Raw genomic sequence first — 13,210 nt, forward strand, 5'->3', positions numbered from 1 at the left:
AATACATTAGTTATCCAGATTAATGATAATAACCAATGATATAGGAAGAACCTTTAAAATGCATAAACTACCAAATTATTTCCTGAAATATGTTCTTCAATCTCTGTTTAATTGATTTTAAATCCAGTTTTTTTCTCAAGGTTTTTAGTGTGCTTTAGTATGCATATGTGCATCCTTTATTTAGGCTGTGTGCGTAGACTCATTTTTGTTGGGTAAGTCTGAGAAAACATGGGGATGAGAGTGAGGGTGGATGACGTAGGTTTGTATTGTAGGGGAGAAAGCAAAAAGGGGGGGGGGGGTGGATCGGGGTAGTGATGGAAATTAATGGTGTATTTAAAAAACACGCGAGCATGCTAATCACAAAGGCAATAGCATGTCAAATGCTATTCCATTTTCATAAGTTTTCAATTAATTTCAATCGATTTTATTTAAAGTCAAAAACCTATTACACTTAACTTAACAATTACAGCAGACATCAAAATCATTTTTTTCCATCATGTTTTATCCCAACTCAACACAGGGCCCTTGGACTAGATAAGTTTTAATTTTATTTTTTTGTGATATGTATCTATTTGTATGAATAAAAAAATATATAACATTCGTAGAAAATAAATTAATATAGTGGGTTTTATTACAAAATTTTTAGATTGTCCGAATGTTTTAAGAATAAATATTGGATTTTTACCCTAGGGAGGCATTTAGATTAACAAATTACAAACAGTGATGTCGAACATTTTATAGGAAGGAAATCCATCTCTGTGATCCATCTCTGTTGTAATTTGTTAATTTTAATGAGTTTAAGTAAAATTTATTTTTGTCACATTTCTTATATTGATAATTATAAGTTTGAGATCATTTTTAGTCTTGTTTTTAGTACTTTTTATATTATAACCTTTTTATTGTATATGACTGTAGATTTCAATGAATAAATAAATATATAAAAAAAGAAAATAAATAAAAAAATGATATAATATTATTTTTTTATTTTCTTTTATTTAGGAAACATACAGTACAGTTACAAAGTTTTATATTTTGCACAGTTAGATTTAAATCTAATGGACCAGCAAAGTTTCAATATTATGAAGTAAATATATGTAAGGTTGTTAATTAAAGTACAAAAAAGAGAAGGAAAAAAAGATAAATAGAAGTTGTTTAAAAATTAAAATCATAGTAATAAAATGAAGAAAATTTTTAAAAGTAATTAAAAGTTAAGAATTAAAATAATGAATGAAAAACATGCTCAGATGTAAAAAATAAAATAAAATATTAATAACATTTTTTAAGAAGGAAAAACATAAATATACACATACATATTTTAAGGGATTCAAAGAAACGATGAGACGAATCTTTAAAGAATCTTTAAACAAGAAAATAAATTTAAGACAATTTAAAAACATCTTCAAAATTAATGACACATAGTAAGAGCAGCAATATATTGATTTTATATACATATACTATATAAATAATTAAAAGTAGTTTAAAAGTATAAAAACATGTGAATGCAGCAGAGAAAAGAGAAAAAATATCAGGTTTAGGTAATATTTAAAAAAGCAATATAAGGAGAAAATTTTAAAGCAAAGGTAGTTGATAAAATTTCAGTAAAGCTATTTTCGCAGTAATACAAATTTCGTAAGGTTTTTAAATAAATGTATTATTAATGTAGGTTGAGTATGAATAATCGAAGCAATTAAAAAGATCCTGCTGACAAGTTTTATGTATACAACTCAGTAGGACTTTAATTTAAAAACTATCATATAAATATTTATGAAAAAAATATAAAATAATTGGAAAGTTTTATCAAATGCTAATGCTATTTGGATTTATTGTGATAGTTAATTGCTAATGCTAATTTGAATACCAGCACTGCAAAGTTTGGGACAAGATTCAACATTTGTTGTAGTATGCGTAGAGTTCGATAACTCCGAAAGGAAATTGCTTTCTAGTTTTGGTGTTTCACCGCCATTATTAGGTTTCGTCTGAAGGGTATTATTAAACGGAGTGACACGTTAAAACCTGCAGTAATTAAAAAAACATAACTAATTAAGAAGATAGAGAAATTCTTTTAGAAGGAAATATCTAGAAATTTACGGATATTTAGGGGTACTATTTGCAAACCGGGCAAAATCCACAATCTTAAAAAAAGGGAGATATTAATTGAAACTTATTCAGAATATAATTTTTAACAATAATTTTAACATTGTCAGTTAAAAATACGGCTTAATTTGTAAGATTTGATTTTAAATATGTATATTTTGAAAATTTCGTACAAATAAAATATGTAATATGTAAAGTTTAAAAATCTTGTATTTTGTCATAAATAAATAAATCCTCATCTAAAAGTCTAATCATAAACAAGTACTTGAGTACATTATCATAAAAAAAAAAATTTAAAAAAATATCGGCTTTGATGCAAAGATGGCAACCTCTACTTGAGTATTGAAAAGTTGGTAATGCATTATTTTTTTCATTTTTTTTTACTACTGTTTTTTGACATAATCATGCTTATGTCATCACAGCTAACGTATAAAATATTTACTGATTTTAATTTAAAAAAAATAGTTGAAATAAGTTGAAGTGAAATCAGTTTTTTGTGATTTGCTCAAAATAAAAAAAAAGGATTTTGCCGGGTTTGCAAGTAGTACCTTGTATCGTATTATTTTTTTTTTTTTAAATACTCCGCCTGTGACGTCACGAGTTGTCTCCTGTAAGATGACCTGACATTTAAAAAGAGAACCCCGTACGTATGAAAACACGCTATTCATGACTTCCCGGAAACCCGAAATCTGTCACAACACATAATTGATTGGCTATTCAAAACCGCTGTTCGCCGGGACCTTTGACTTTTGATGCAAATATAAAAAAATTAACAATTTTTTTAGATCTTAAAAAAGCATTTGATACAGTAAATCATAGAATTTGAATATGTAAATTACGTCAAATTGGCATAAAAAATGAATGTTTGTTGTTTTTTGAAAGTTACTTAGCAAATATACTGCAATGTACCAGGATCGGAATTAATGTAATTCTAAGACCGTTTTACACGGAGTCCCACAAGGAACGGTTCTTGGCCCTTTGTTGTTTCTTATATATATTAATGATCTTTGTAAAATAGCTGTCCCCAGTAAATTAGTTTCTTATGTAGATGATACTGCAACAATTGTAAAAAGTGATACCTGGGATAATACTTTCAAAAAAGCCAATATGTATAACGCTAAATTGTAATAAAATACTGTTTATTCCATTTTACAACTCAAAATAGTCTTCCCCTTCTTCTTCCCTTGATGTAATATTTCATAATAAATATTGTAATCTTGACATATGTAATAACTGCAAAAACATGAAGTCTGAAAGGTGCATAAAATACCTGGGAGTAATCATTGACTGTCAACTTAAATGGACTAATCATTTTGATGTAATTGTTAATAAACAAAGATGTTTAACGTATGTGTTCAAAAGACTTAGTATTTACGCCCAGCTAAAAACGATTAAAATGGTGTATTATGCACTTGTACAGTCATCACTTTCCTATGGAATAATTGGATGGGGGGAACTTACAACAATATTAAACGATTATTAACTGTTCAAAAATTTATATAAAAATAATGCTTCACAAAAATCGCCCTTTTCCCTCATTCCAATTGTTCCAAGAAGCTAAACTTTTATATCTAAAACAAATATATTGTTTTCAATGTTTAAAATATTTATTTGAAAACCAAAATTTATTTACAAGTAATTCAAATAGATCAAGTCAAAGAAGGAATCGTGTGTTAGAAATACCACATTGTAAAACGAGGCTCGCAAAGAGACATGCATATTTTATATGCCAAAAAATTTTTAATTCTTTTTTTTCTGATAATCTTTCATTGATTCCAAACTTTCAAAATTTTCCTTCTTTTAAAAAAAATGTACTATCCTGGATTCAAACTAAAAATATGAACTCTTTTTTTCTATGATTTATTTTGTTGCCCTTTAATAATAAGGAATATTTTTGTGTTTTTTTTTAATATTTTTTATTTCCTTTTTTAATAACTATAAAAAAATACCAAATTATCTTTTACAGAATATTTTCTTTTTTCTTTTTTATGTTATACAAGAATATTATAACTGTCCAATGTTTATTATAGGAGCAAAAATTCATAAACATTTTCTCGTATACCCACGAACAGGCCATGCCTTTGAGGATTTTTTGTTTACTATTTTTCTAATTATATGTATTTCTTTGATATGTAATTATGCTTTATTTTTTTGAAAATCTATTTTATTATTATGTTTATTGTAAGAAAACAAAAAAAAATAAAAAATTAATAATTTTCCCAAATATTTACATTTTCTAAAAGACAAAATAACCTGTGCTAGAAAAATAGGAATCGAATTGAAGTAGAATTGAATTTGAACCCTGGACTTTTGTTCCGTGAGTCCACGACTCGATTTAAACTGACATACTCAAGATATACTCAAAACATTGTTTGTTTGTTAAATACGGCTGTCGTAAGCTATTCTAGTCAATGCCTGAATATCAGTTTCTTAAAATGTTTTCCATCTTTATTGTAATATAAATTTAGACAAAAAATCCTCTATGCATACATTTCCAGGTTCTATGTAGTTAAGGGGCTGGTCAGCTAGGGTGGGTTAATATTTACCACCCCTTTTGGTAACTACCCTTAAAAGAATAAGAGGTAAAAGAAAAATGTCTGCAGATGTGAGGTGTAACATGTTCCGACATTTTGAACGTTTTTAATTGCTTATTGTATTAGTTTACATGTTTAGATAAAAAACGCAAATATTTCTTATTTAAGGTTATTTTGTCTGTCTCTTAGTATTGTAGTTACCCATATTTGTATCTTTATTTTTTAAACTCAAAGTAGTAATATTTTTTATTCCTAATTGTGTGTATTTGTATTTGTTTATTACTCATGCATAGATGTTCTTTTAACTTTTGTGGTATTTTTTGTCAACCATTTTTAAAAAACTTCATCACTCATGTTATATTTTTTAATATATTTTAATATGTTTGTCACCCATAAAAAAAATAGTCGTTCATTCACGTATAATATATTCATTACTTTTTTTTGTATTTTTATCATTTATTACTTAAACTAATTCTTGCATTTTTTATTTTTCTTTTGATGAGTATTTTTTTATTTATTTTATTAATTTATTTATTTATTCAATCGAATATATGATACAAATACATAGTCAAGAGAAAGAGAAAACATTCAAAGAATGGAATATGGAAGTCGAAGCATTTACTAGGCATTCTGGGTGAATGTTACACAGTGTGTGAAGTGTACACTTAAATGTATTTATTTATATATACGCCCAATGGGCGTTTTTAAGGACATATTTATGCATAGTAAATTATTATAAAGAAAAATAGATAGACTTAAAGATATATAGGAGACTTTGTGAGAGGGGAAGCGGGAGAGGGGAGTTTATAGTTGAATTTGATTCAGTGATCGTTTGAAAGAAGACGACTTGTTTTCAAAAAAATTAAGACTGGTATATTTGTTGGCAGACCTTAGAATTCTAGGCATCGGGGAATGGTCACCATAGTTAGTTCTATGGTTATCGGTATGAAAGAGTATGTTTAGTCTGCGGTTTCTAGTTAGGATATTTAATTTTATTGAGCTCAGTAGTTCAGGCGCAGTTGAAAAATTTAAATAGGACTAATAGGTCGGATTTATTTTGACGGTCTTGAAGATAAAATATATTTAAGCTAGTTTCTAACTCATTATACGTATATTGGTCTCTGGATAAGCCCAACCTCCAGCCTATCTTTCTCAAAAATCGATGTTGAACTGTTTCAATATTCTTGATGTGAACATCATAATATGGAGACCAGATAACAGAGAAATACTCTAGGTGCGAGTGAACTAGGGAACATAAGAGAGTTTTAAGGGTATTGATATTTGTGAAGTCAGTTGTGCTTCTGTTAATAAATTCAAGAAGTGTAAAGGATTTATTGATAACACGTTCAATATGAATTGTAAAAGAAAGTTTAGCGTCAAGTATAATACCTGGATCTCGTATACTAGACATAGATTATAATATTTTATCGTTCAGTGAGTAGTCGTATGTGATTGGATTTAAACCAGCCAATAACAGCTGATAATCCCTGTAAATGCCTAGACTTCCATATTCCTTTCTCAAAAATGTTTTCCTTCTCTGTTGCAACAAATTTAAATACAAATAACTCCCTAGGAGAAAATCCTGCCAGTCTGTAAGCATTTTGAAATACTCCAAACATTGTTGATAAATTTTTAAATCAAAAATTGGGCTGTATTAAAAAGGTATTTAATTATTCACTAGTGGAATATTATTTTTTAAAGCTATTTTTATGTAAAACACCTCCATGTTATTGAATTTAAGTTCTTTTTTTTATTATTCGAATGGAAAGGTTTAACTTCTGTTTCCTTATTTAAATTAAGATTTAAATTTATGAGATGATTGTCAAACTGAAAAAATATTATTTAAACATCTTATTTATGCCAATTTAATTTTTTTAATACCCCTTTCTTGATTGAAATTGAGGGTTTAAGATATTAGTTTATTCACAAGTTCGTAATTATCATTATTCAACTTTACTGAGTTCGTTTAGGAACATAATTCATTTATTAGAAGGTAAAAAGAAGATTAGAAATATATTTGTATTTATGTTAATAACTAATGAAACAAATATTGTATCAAAGATATCCGAAACTCCTTGACCTTTGATCTACTTTAAATGATAAATTTTGCGCCGCATTATATGACCTTTCCATTCTAAGCACAGCCGAATAATCAAGGTTTATACTTTATCATCATCCGCAACATTTTATCTTATCCGCACCCAGTGATGCATAGGGCACTGCATTGGTTTACCACCCACAGCGTTCTTTAATCATTTTTTGATACATCGAGTTAAGATATTTGTGCATTTTATTAAACCAATAAAAATAAAACATCTTTTGGTCAAACATTTTACTAAATGTAATTGAATTTTTGTAAATAACAAACATGGAAATCCCATAATACCCCTTCACCATAATTGTTGCCCAAAAATATAAAACACGCATTTTAACAAGCACATGCACTGATTAAGACAAATGTGCACCGATTAGATTACGAAAATATTTTATGTTGTTTGAGAAATGTTCATTTAATTGGTGTCCTGGTGAAGAGACGGGTACGTCTCAAAACCGGTAGACATAGATAAGTCAGTAAATGGGTTTTATACAAATATTTAATGACATTTACTAACAAAATATGATAATCAGTCTAATACCGAATGCTGCTATCCAGGGACTGTATCAGCTCGCAGTCTTGAGGTGTGTTCAGAAAATAACGGATTTATTTTAATTTCGCGGATTCGGAGAGTCCCATCGTTAACTTTTTTATTATGTTGGCATACATGCCTTTGAAGTATGCTCAAATGTTCAGCTGTAATCATTTACTTTGTCTGTGGCAGCCGCTAAGGTGAGACGTGTTTTTATGAGCTCGGTGATTTTTGTTTGTTAAAAAAACGGATCATAAAATTCAATTCATAAGTATCAAATATTATGTAAAAATTAAATAAAGTGCAACAAAGATAGTGAAATGTAAACAAAAGCCTATAGTGAGTCTCCTATGAGTAAAACTAGAGTTTACGAGTGGAATAAGCGTTTCCAAATGGCCGTGAAGACGTTGAAGATGACGAACGGCCCGGACGCCCCAGCATATCAGCGACCGATGGAAACTCACTGTGTTCTTCGATTTTAATGGCATGGTGCATCATGAATTCTTGCCACGAGATCAAACGGTCAATAAAGAGTACTACCTACATGTTTAACGCCGTTTGCTTGAAGCAATCTGAAAAAAACACCTGGATTTGTGGCAAAATTATTCATGGTTTTTGCACCACGATAATGTACCTGCTTACATTTTATTCCTAGTTCGTGATTTGTTTGCCAAAAACAATACTGTAACGATGTCCCAGCCTCCATATTTGCTAGACATGGCTCCGTGTGACTTTTTCCTATTCAAAATCAAAGATAATCTTTAAGGGCCGTCGTTTTACAAGCATAGATGACATTAAAAGCGCGCCTTTAAAAGAGCTACAGGCAATCCTAAAGATTTAGTTTAAGAATTGTTTCGAGGATTGGAAGAAGCGCTAGCACAAGCGCATAATATCTAATGGATACTACTTTTAAGGCGACGACATTAATGTATGCGAATAAATTGTTGTTGTTTTCATTGTGTGTTTTGTAATATAAATAATATAAATGTACATAAATACCTTGTTTTTAAAACTGTCTGAATATGTGTTAATTATAATTGTTTTTTAAGTGAGTCTTCTTTGTTTATTCTCAAATGTAATTAAAAAAAACTAAATTGTTAAGTGTCCTCGGCACGGGAAACCCCAGTGAGGTCACATTATTTTTATTATTAATTATAGTTTGAAAGCAAAAAATATGAATAAATAAATAAATTAAAAAAATAAATTAAAAAATGAAAATTCGAAAAACGATAATTTCCGTTTTTTTTCTGAACACACCTCGTAGAACTTTTTTTTATTAATTTATTTATAAAAAAAAATTCTTTAGCTCTTTGATTAGACACGTAAATATTTTTTAATTAAATCAAACTTAAATATTCTACCTCTATTATAAAGCAATATGAACAAAATAAATAAACAAATAAATATGCTCATTGCGTGGAGATTTAATGTAAATTTTATAATTAATAAAATATAAATCTTAAATACATATTTTATCACACAATCTGATGAAAACTGCATTGAAATAAGGATGGAGTGGTTTTCACATGATTTTTTAATTTTGCTCTAAATACTTTTACATTTTTAGTTCTTTTTATTCCGGAGTACTTTAGTACTTTTTCATTTTTCTTGTTTTCGCATTTTCTAATGTACTAACCGTTTATTAACTTTTTAGTCGTATTTACGAAAAATATTTATTAAATAAAATAACACATAGAAGCAAATATTTACTATAATAATAAATACCTTTTTTGTTTACATACATGCATGTTCATTTAAAAAAAAAAAAAATATTTTTAATTCTTTAAATTTGAATATTAAAGCACTCCTGTGCATACTTCTATAAAAGAGCGAGGTATTTCTATTTGGTTTCGCTAACACTAAAAAAACTTTTTTTTTGTAAAAAAATTAAGTTAGTTTTTTAAAATTTCATTAACCGCTATTTCAATTGAATTTGACTCTACTGTTTTTATTGCCCCTTTCACTGTGAGTTTGGCAAATAATATTAAGTGTAAATGTCGAAGATTGTCATTCTTCCGCATCACTGAATTTTAATTACATGTAGCGACAATGGATTTGAACATGATAATGTTGAAAGCACTCGTCCTGGATTCTGTTTCTATTTCACATCCCTAACTGTTGTTTGACGGTTTTTGCATTCGCCTGCCGTTCTTAAGGTTCTGAGTTCAATTCCTAGCGGGGTGAATGTAAAAAATTCTGATCACCTTAGTTTCCATGTAACAAAATTATCTAGATACGCGTTAATTGAAGTTTTCTATGTACCACTGAGTGCCGATAGAAAAATAATGATGATAAACAAAAAAATAATATTTTACCTTCATGTTTATTTCATCGATTTCATTTTTCCATTGCCTTTTTAAAAATTCCATTTCCTTTATCTTCTGGTGTTTTATTTTGACTACATTTGTAATGTTTTATAATAATGTTTCTTTGTTGAACCCGTAATTTATCTTATTATTAATTGTTACTATTGAAAAGAAAAATTAATTAAATAAATAAATATGATAAAATAATCATTTTGTCTTTGGTAGAGCATTCGAAATTTGTGTCAGTTTATTTTCATTATGTTTTGATACTAAAATGTTTTGTTTGTCCGTGATTTGTCTTAAATATAATGTTAAGAAAACAAGGTTGAAATTATTTGCAATATAAAATAAATTCCGAATTCATTTTACGAGACCTTAGCACAATGCGTACTTCGACCGTGAGGGAATTATAGTAAAATAAATCAATTCCACCTTGAAATTTGTACGATAAGAAACGCAAATCCATATGCAAAATTATTGAAACTGCATCTTATCAAATAAACGATCCGTGCAGTTTTTAGGTGAACATTCTTGGCATTATCAAAATAGTATTTTTAGAGAGTTATTATTAGAAAAAACTGTTTTACATTTAAAAAAAGTTTAAGATTCTTGGCATGTCAATTCAATGGCGATGCTTTTCAAAAACGTTTATTTATTTTGCCTGGACATTAAATTCAACGGGATTAAATCAATTATTAATATTGTTTTCGATTAGTTGGTTCAAGCAATTTTTAAATATATTTTATTTGTAAATTGGTAACATATCATAAACTCTATGAGACCGGAAACCGTGTTTTTAGTTGGGATACAACATAATGGATAGTGGAAGCATAAACTCGTATCTTCTTCTTCTTCAGCCTTGTTCTCTCCATTGCTGGATAAAGGCCTCTTCCAAACGTCTCCATTTCTTCCTATTGCTCGATTTCATCATTTACGTTTTACCGGCAATAGAAGCAATGTCGTCGACCCATTTTTTCTGTGGCCTTCCAACACTTTTTTTTGTATGCCCATGGTCTCCACTTTATTATTCTGGGTGTCCACCAGCCATCATTTTGTCTCACCAAGTGTCCTGCCCACTGCCATTTCAATTTAGCTACACGATCCATAATATCCACGACTCTGGTTCGGCGCCTTATTTCTTCATTTCTTACTCTGTCTCTTAGACGTACACCGAGCATCTGTCTTTTCATGAATCGTGGCGTACATTTTAATTTTTGGCAACTTTTTTGTGTTACAGACATGGTTTCTAGTCCGTATGTTTCAAGGGGACACGATATCGCCGAAGCTCTTTACGCTAGCCTTAAAGGATGTATTTAAAACCCTTAATTGGGAAAATAAGAATGTAAAGATCGATAGCATGTACTTGAGTTACCTCAGATTCACAAATGATATAATGGTAATAAGTAAAGACATGGATAAACTAGGTGAAATGATTATGGAACTACATGAGACTTCAAAAAAGATTGGTTAAGAAATGAATAAAGACGAGACATTTTCATTAACAACAATAAAACCAAAGTGGTTGATGAATACATATATCTAGGACACAAAGTCAAACTTGGTAAAGATAACCAGATAGCGGAGTTACCAAAAAAATAGGGCTAAGTTGGGCTGCTTTCGGCAAACTAAAATATATTTTTGAAAATAAAGAAGTCCCTATATGCTTAAAAAGACAAGTATATTATACTCGTATATTTTATAATACATGATAACTTTTTTTTATTTATTTTTCCACGTCTGCTCCTAAATTCATCATGTGCGTATCACCAGAGGCCTCCAGGGGACACTATTGTCTGCTCGCACTCTCAAGTTGATCCCGCATCCCTTACTGACGTCAATTGTAAAGATGCAACTTAGGTTAAGGCTCTCCTGAGGCATCCGCAGCACGTGTCCATAGCTGGTCCACCGCCGCACCCACAGATTTTTAGAAGAATGGACGTTATAGGAAGATGCTTTATTTTTTTCACATAGTAATACATTCTAAAACGAACGGAAAATAGACAAAAAAATATTTGGGTAAATTTTAAGAATTTAAATATTTAAAACATAACAAATATATTTCGAAGGAGTTGAAAAATATTTGTGATAAAAATATTTTATTTTAAATAGAGTTAAAAAGGTGATTCTTAACGAAAATATGAAACTAATTTTTCATAGATTGTGCTTTTATCATTCTTTGTTGAAAAATATTTTTTTTACGATTATGATAAAATTATAAATAAACTTATCAATGAAACTTCTTGGTTTAGTTTTACTTTTTATAATGTTGACCAACGAGCGCTTTCGCCTAAGTAGGCATCTTCAAGACTGGGAGTAGGAATCTTTGACCATGTAGGCATGTTTCATTGATAAGTTTATTTATAATTTATCATAATTATTAATTATGGAATTTTATCAATAAGTATCAACAAAAAACATCGATATTATATTTTTACGTTTATTTTCAATGGAAATTTTACATAACTTGGTTTGCGGAAACTTTACACCATATTGGTTTATTATCTAATTTTTTGTTTTGTACACCATTTTGTGAAAAGGACCTAAATCATATTATTATGGTATTTGTTACCATTAAACCACCATCGTCCCTTCCACTTTATTTCCTCATCCCTGAAATTCTCGCAGTGTTTTTTAAGTACTATCTTGTACATATTCTCCTTAACGTGTAACATGAACTTCAAATATATTTTTCTGAAAATCTTTAAATGGAAGTCCCTACTTCTCTGTACATTTATTTATTTTTATTTATTTTCTGTTATTTTTTTCAACAAAAAAGCATGTTACGTCTGTATTAAAACAGAAGTATTCTTTGAAACTTTACTACCCCGTAATTAAAACAAGTACAACCCTACACTATCAACACCTGCAACTGAAAAAAAAGCGAGCTGCGAAACAAAAAATCTACTTTTAAGGGGTTTTTTACATGAAAATTCACAAGACAAAGGACGACGGAGCTACTTCAAGCCTCCTGCGAGGTGTCCTGGCTGCATTCAAAGGTTTTCGGGCTCGAAAAATAAGTCTAGAGGCAAGGAGAGGGTGCTTAGCTTTTGACACTTGAAACCAACCCATGTCTGGAGACGTGACATATACGTATGTATGCTGATACAACACTTACGTTTATGTACATTCATGTTGAATTTCTCTCCCATAAAAATACTGCCTTTTCATTCGCAATATATTTATTCATGATGGCGCTACTACTGTTAATGCCGTTTCGAATATTCTAAATATTTCAGCTCACACGAATTACTGTCCAACAAAGTATGGCCAAGAACAGTTTTAAAAATGAATAGAAATACAAATATTAAATCAATACTGAGAGAAACAAAACTTATTACAGTACCTACATTATAGATTTTTTATAAATTTTATTTTACATTTTCAAAGTAATAAATGGAATGTGTTGAATGAACTAAAAAAATACATTATTTTTAATATTACCATAAAACAAACAAAAATGAATCGGGTTGTGGTTCTGTGGTTAGTGTCTTGGACTCAAAGATCGAAGGTCCATGGTTTTAATCCCACTCTACCCCAACTTGATTCCTATTTTCGAATATGGAGTTTATAACTCGTTTTTGTTTTTTTTTATTATTGAATTTTGTTAAAAAAATATATATATATTTTAGTAACGCAGTATAATAAATGT

Source organism: Micrasema longulum, unplaced genomic scaffold (genome assembly GCF_059751315.1).
Source record: "Micrasema longulum isolate JH-2025_06_02 unplaced genomic scaffold, ASM5975131v1 h1tg000068l, whole genome shotgun sequence".
In the NCBI taxonomy this organism is placed as follows: Eukaryota; Metazoa; Arthropoda; class Insecta; order Trichoptera; family Brachycentridae; genus Micrasema; species Micrasema longulum.